General features: G+C 38.6%; 1 protein-coding gene across 3 annotated transcripts in view; it reads right to left on the reverse strand.

The window, feature by feature from the left end:
* LOC145276941 (S phase cyclin A-associated protein in the endoplasmic reticulum-like) overlaps positions 1–5,469 on the reverse strand; it is a 559,542-nt gene extending 554,073 nt beyond the window's left edge. Inside the window, exon 1 of one of the 3 annotated variants that reach the window (XM_080128440.1) lies at positions 5,039–5,469. The gene's annotated coding sequence lies outside the window, so the exon portion shown is untranslated. The remainder of the gene's footprint in view (positions 1–5,038) is intronic. The other 2 variants (XM_080128441.1, XM_080128445.1) reach the window with 2 other exon arrangements.
* Between the last annotated feature and the right edge of the window lie 531 nt (positions 5,470–6,000).

A 6,000-nucleotide genomic window follows, 5' to 3' on the forward strand; every position in this document is an offset into this window, starting at 1 on the left:
TGTACACAGACAGACACATAGACAGACAGACAGACAGACAGACAAACGCTTTCACTTTTGTAGATATATAGATTGGTGCGGTTCTTGACCCTATTCAAAGATACTGTCGTCGTCCAAAAATGGTCCTAACAAAGCCAATGATCATGACACATACCCTCACCTCAACGTAAATATCTTCCAAAAATGGCCCTCTTCCAAAAATGGCCCTAACAAAGCCAATGATCATGACACATACCCTCACCTCAACGTAAATATCTTCCAAAAATGGCCCTAACAAAGCCAATGATCATGACACATACCCCCACCTCAACGTAAATATCTTCCAAAAATGGCCCTAACAAAGCCAATGATCATGACACATACCCCCACCTCAACGTAAATATCTTCCAAAAATGGCCCTAACAAAGCCAATGATCATGACACATACCCTCACCTCAACGTAAATATCTTCCAAAAATGGCCCTAACAAAGCCAATGATCATGACACATACCCTCACCTCAACGTAAATATCTTCCAAAAATGGCCCTAACAAAGCCAATCATCATGACACATACCCTCACCTCAACGTAAATATCTTCCAAAAATGGCCCTAACAAAGCCAATCATCATGACACATACCCTCACCTCAACGTAAATATCTTCCGGGCGCATCTGACTATCAAAATCCCATGCCTTCATTCTATAGCTTTCTCGATGCCGAAAGATTATCTATTTTAATAGCTTCTTTCCACAAACTGCTCACCTTTGAGAATTCCCTCTGTTTCCCCGGCTGTATCAACCTGCAGAAACTTAAATGTAACGTGAAAAAGCACCTTGTTGCCCATATCCTCACGCACATTGGCTCTATAAATCTCGTCCATATCACAGTTATCTCTTACGCCTCAATAGCAATAGTAGAACAAACAAATTAAAAGATGGTATACTAATGATTAAAAAACCCCAATAAAATCGACTAGTTCAGAACTCGAGAGTGATCGCTAGGAAAGCGGGAAATTTTAGAGTGTAAATTTGAGGGTGTAAATTTTATTGTTTTAATTCATTTGAATATTTTTTGCGTCTGGCTTATTCACTTCTTCGATTTTGCATCCATGCTAGTAATTAAAGATTTTTTCTATCGCACTTGTCCATACAAGTGCGATAGAAAAAATCTTTCAGACTTTCAGAGGATTATTTGTATTGTTATTGAATTATTATATTATTATTATCTTTTTTGTTTTTACATTTCAATAAAAAATGTTTTAAATGATTGGGTTCTAAGTAGGACGACCCCCAGTACGAATGGGTGAATGCGGTATTATGGTGAAAGAGGACACTAGCTAAGAGAATTTCGTGTTTAGTTCTAGGGTGACAAGGATGACCAACGGCCCCCTTTTGATGTCGGCTTTGTTTTTATTTTATTTTAGTTTTAGTTTGTTTTGTTTTGTTTTTAGGTGGAAATGAATTTTGAAAACTGTTGCGGATCAAGATATAATAATCCTAACTCACTACAAAAAGAAAATAATGAAATGAATGGAAGGAAGGAAAAAAAACTCAATTGCGGAATAAAATAAACATGTCGTTTATTTTCTGTTGAAAATAAATGGTTTAGGTGGAACACGTGTTTAGTCCAGTCGTTGACGATTACGCGCGTAAACAAAAAAAAAAAGAGGAATGAAGTCGGAGAAAGAGAAATAGCTGTCCAGCATGTAGAAAAGGAAAAAGAGAGAGAGAGAGAGAGAGAGAGAGAGAGAGAGAGAGAGAGAGGGGGGTGATCTCAGTAAAACCGCGCGTGCATGGTAGCAGTCGTCCACGTGGAAGTGTCTTCAGGCCACAAGCTGTGGACGCGAACTTGTCTGGTTGACGAACCAAGGCAAAAGGGAAGAAAGAGGAAGTTGAACGCTGTTGTTGACTTTTATACCGGAGTCAGTGTTCTGATTGCGCATGTCTGGATTTCCTTTAAAGGGAAGTGACGTTGCCCATGTGCGCGTATGTGTGCGTACATGTGTGTACGTTAGCCTGTGTGTATATGCACGTGAATGTGAGTGTATGTACGTGAACGTGAATATATGTACGTGTGTATGTGTATGTGTGTGCACATGTGGGTGTGTGTATGTGAGGAAAAACATGTTCGAACAGAACTGACAAAATGCCTCCTCACGAGGGCAGAGTTAGACACCAAGGTCGGTTTTAATGTGGAGGAAGGAACAAAAATAAAGATTGTATCAGTCATGAAGGATTTCTGCTCCATTAACCGAGACCAAAAAAGTGCAGTGCAGCATATTAAGAACAGATACCACACTTTGAGTAATTAAATCTTTTATTCAAACCAAAAATACAATGTAAGTTCAACATAAACAAAAAGCTTAGGCACAAGGCCAACTCAAAAGGGGGAAATGGGGGGGGGTCATTCATCATCCTTGTCATTATAGAACTAAACAAGGAATTATGTTAGCTAGCATCCGTTTTCACCATAATACCGCATTCACCCTTTCGTACGTATGGTGGGGGGGGCGTCCTATTAAGGACCCAATCATTTAAACCATTTTTTATTGACATGTAAAAACAAAAAAGATAACAATAATGATACAATAATTCATTTGTGTCAGAAGTTTTTTGTTTTGTTTTTTTTTACATGAGGGTCACCACTTATCAATGCCCAGAAGCCACTTGGGGATAAGGGTTATGGTGTGTACAGTAATCAATGGGGTAGTGTTGTATTAAAACCGGCAGCCTCAAAGACAGATGCCAGGAAGCCATGGTCGACCCTACAGTTTGATAATGTTGTTGCGACTTTGAAATGAGGTTCTGAAGCACCTGCTATTCGCCAAAAAGGAACAACTATATTGAAGACATTGTCAAGACTACCGCAAAGAAGTTGGGTTCCTTCTACCATACTAGAAAATTATTCACACCTGAGAGAATACTGCATCTTTACAAAATCACCATCCACTCATGCATAGAGTATTGGTGCCACATCTGGGCTGGTGCACCGTTCCCTAGTCTGCCTCTCCTAAAGTCAAAAAAAGAAGGAAAAAAAAAACGAACCTTAAATCTAATAGGTTCTGCACTATCAGACAAGCTTCATCCTCTGTCCCATCGCCGCCACGCTTCATCCCTATGCCTGTCTTACATCTACTTTAATGAAATGTGCTCTGAAAAACTCATAGCACTTGTGTTCTCTTGGTGTACATGCACTCGACCAACCAGACAAGCAGAAAAAATCACAATCCTTCATTATTGAGATAACTAGAAGCCGGAAAGCCTTCTAATTCCTGATTCTGATTCCTGCTTCTCTGATTGCACAAGTTTAAATGTAAAGTAAACAGAAATCTCGCTGCTCAACACCCCACAATACCCTATTAGACATGATCCCACGTATCCTTATGTCCAAGTGACAACGCTTTTTTAGGGGTGAAAAAGAGTTTTAGAAAAAAAGGAACGGGTAAAAAAAAAAAGAAAAAGAAAAAAAAGAAACAAAAAGAAACAACCAATTTCCCTCTTTTGTAAAATTTTCCGATTTCTTAGCCACCAACTTGTATTAATACCTACTTTTCAGCTTACTTGATTCTGTTAACTGATTCTAACTTTATCGTATAGAAAACGTGTGGTACTACTCAGAACACCTGTTTTTGCTTAGGCAGAGTACAAAATCGACTTCACAATCTAGTGGTGAAAAATCTCTCCTTTTCTCTACAGACTATTTCCTATAGAAGAGAACTTACTAGTCTTTCTCTACTCTATTATCACTGCTCTCTGCATACCTAAAACCAAATAGAATTATCATAAACAGAGTTTCTTTCTAAAAACTTTCCATGCGTGGAACACGATACAACAGGACTGCTTCGCTGATAAATACCACCTCTCAATTTTAAATCCACGAGGGCAGAGTTAGACAAAGTCGGTTTTTAATGTGGGAGTTAGGAATCCAGTTACCCCCCCAAAACGGGGCAGTCTTAACTGAGATAAAGATTTAAGAAATTGCCCAAGTCCGAAAGGAGTTCCTTTCACTGACCGAGGATAGAAAGATCGAAAGTGAAGCACTAGAATAGATACTACACTTTGCATTTTTAAATAATCAAATTTTGCTCTTTCTATCCATCGTTTCTAATTCTCTTATAGTATTGTTCATCATTCAATTGTCCATCCCAGTTTTCACTCAGCACAAAAGCCAACAGTGTCTCAGCCCTTGTTGAGATGTTTTCCCCCCTGTTCACTGCGGTATGTTTGGTTCTGTGTAGTTCTAGGTCCACCCCCAGGCCTTACCCTCTCTATTAAGAATGGATGAGTTTATTGCTAATCACCTGAGGCGCCCGTATCAAGGAATGCCGACGGCGCTGCTCAGGCATTTTTGCAGGAATTCTCTTCTTCTAGTGCCCTGGCTCTTCAAATCTTACTAGGCGCTGTATCTACCGCACCGAGTCGTAGGAATTTCCAGGTTGGTATCTGGGGGCGAAATAATTCACTAGGAGGGATGCACCCCCAGGCATGCATCTCGGAGATTAAAAAACTCTGATGCAAAAACCTGCAGTCTATTGCATGCTCTGTCTTGTGGCAGTCATCTGCACCGACAAAGATTAACAGTAATACCAAAAAGTGTGGTTGAATTTAAAGTGGGAGATCAGTTTCGAAAACTAACGTAAAAGGATGCCTCAATTCTGAGTCATTCTAACTTTTAGGCTTTAACTATTTTGTTTTACCACTAAACCATAAATTCGAGTATCAAGGTCGTAAAATCACACGCAATAGCCTAAAAAGTAGACGCCCCACCACCACCACCACAATGCACAGGTTTTATCTCTTATATCAAAAACTAAAAAAGGTTAACTGCCCTAAAACGCCCGAATCCTCCGGATGTGAGGGATCATTTTACGGGAACTTGTATGCGAAACTGACAGTTTTCTAGAGTGTTCACATGTAATCATTAAAAAAAGTGTTATCTCATTTTTTGAGGGGGCTATCCGAGGGTATTAATCTACAATAACACACACACACACACACACAAAAAAAAAAACTGGAATTGTAAATGTAATAAAATAAATAAATAAATAGCTTTCTTACCTTTTTCTTTTCATTCGTGCCGTGCCGTGCACGCGTGCACACACACCTGCGATATCTCAGCAGGCCATTCCCGTCAATAAAAGTCCCGACTTATCTAGTCATTTTACTTTATATACACGTATAAAAAAAAATTCTCCACTGTTCTTAATCCAGGGTTAAATATTGTTTCGAAGGGTCTTCTTCGCTTAAATGTCGAAAGCGGTCGTCCGTTTTTATAGGACGGGCTTCGCCACTCATGTTTGCTTTAGTTTTACGCGTAACGGACGCGAGAACCTATATGTCTACAAGTCGCAATTACTTTATTGTTGTAGTACTATCATCGGCGGGCGCGTCCGCGTTAGAGTAGTTGCGCTAGTAGCTTTATACTTACTCGTTGTAAGTGCTATGTACTCGGCGACTATTGCTGTTGCTAGTTGTGAAAACCGATACCCGAATACATTTGGTAGTGGTTCGAGCATCTTATCCGGGTTTTCCAGGCGATAAAAATAAATAGAAACTTTAAAGAAACAGTTATGAAGGAACTTGAAGAGTTTATTAGTTTACTAATCATATCACGTTTACTAATTTATAAAATAAACGTAAATGTATAAATTAAATTTTAAAAAATAGGAAAAGATATTCGTTCGTTTGTAGTTATTGTTGTTGTTATTATTATTGTTGTTGCTGTTGTTGTTGTTGTTGTTGTTGTTGTTGTTGTTGTTTTTCTTCTTGTTGTTGTTTTTCTTCTTTTTTTTCCGTTCGTCCACTCTTCGTTTATTTATTTCCTTCGGCGCGTGCATTCTTTTTCTTTGCCTTCTTTCTATTTTCTTACTTTCTTTTTTTTTCTTTCTTTCATTCTTTCGTTTCTTTAATTCTCTTCATATCTTGTTGTTGTTGTTGTTCTTCTTCTTCTTCTTCTTTTTCTTCTTTAATTTCTACTTCTACACATTTCCTTTACTTTTCTACGTTTCTTTCATTCCCCC

Source organism: Euprymna scolopes, chromosome 5 (genome assembly GCF_053919585.1).
Source record: "Euprymna scolopes isolate OS-2025 chromosome 5, ASM5391958v1, whole genome shotgun sequence".
Taxonomy (NCBI): Eukaryota; Metazoa; Mollusca; class Cephalopoda; order Sepiida; family Sepiolidae; genus Euprymna; species Euprymna scolopes.